The sequence below is a fragment of the Nycticebus coucang genome, chromosome 13 (genome assembly GCF_027406575.1).
Source record: "Nycticebus coucang isolate mNycCou1 chromosome 13, mNycCou1.pri, whole genome shotgun sequence".
NCBI lineage: Eukaryota > Metazoa > Chordata > Mammalia > Primates > Lorisidae > Nycticebus > Nycticebus coucang.
The window spans coordinates 40,102,753-40,103,389 of record NC_069792.1 but is presented as its reverse complement, the minus strand read 5'-3'; the positions used below and the strand labels follow the sequence as shown (position 1 = coordinate 40,103,389).

Here is a 637-nt window from a genome sequence, read left to right as displayed (position 1 = left end):
TATTAGACTATTCCTTCATATAACATGCCAAACAAATGCAATTACAAATGGGAATTGACAGTGAAAATTTAATTTTTAGGTCTGACAAATCCTATGAATTTTGAAGGTGTGTGAAGGTCATTGTGACAGATGTTTTCCAAAAGCTTAACAGAAAATGGCAATGAAAAAGTAGAACCGCCACTGCATATATTGAGGTACAAAAAGTGTTAAATGACATCTTTTGGGGAATCGTGGTGCTATTGTTACTAACAAGCAATACACAAAATGTTTGATGTGTTATTGACATTGATAATGGTGGCATAATGATGACTTAAATTTTTGCCGTTTACCCAGCTGAGGATATCTTTGAAGAAATAATTCTTAGACTGAGATGCCAGTAAACTATATTGGTTTATGTTAATGGTATGTAGTACAATTTTTTACTAAGAGGCTAAATGTTCTTTCTCCTTAGCACATAGGTAGCTGCAGATGGATGTCCTTTAGCTGCAGTTTTTTGAAATACTCCTTTGTTGCCTCAGGTAAGTAATTGTAACTAGGAAAGCGACCACATCTGTTGACAGTTAAAAGTGTCTGATAAATCCAAGGGATTGGGTCCAATAGCTGTTGCAGTTGCCTTTGCATGTCAGGATATGGTTTC

At 35.3% G+C, this 637-nt stretch overlaps 1 non-coding gene across 1 annotated transcript; it reads left to right on the top strand.

The window, feature by feature from the left end:
* Positions 1-293: 293 nt before the first annotated feature.
* On the top strand, positions 294-378 carry LOC128564183 (small nucleolar RNA SNORD87). The gene has a single exon (XR_008374050.1). It is a non-coding gene; the product is annotated as a small nucleolar RNA SNORD87 (small nucleolar RNA).
* Positions 379-637: the final 259 nt, after the last annotated feature.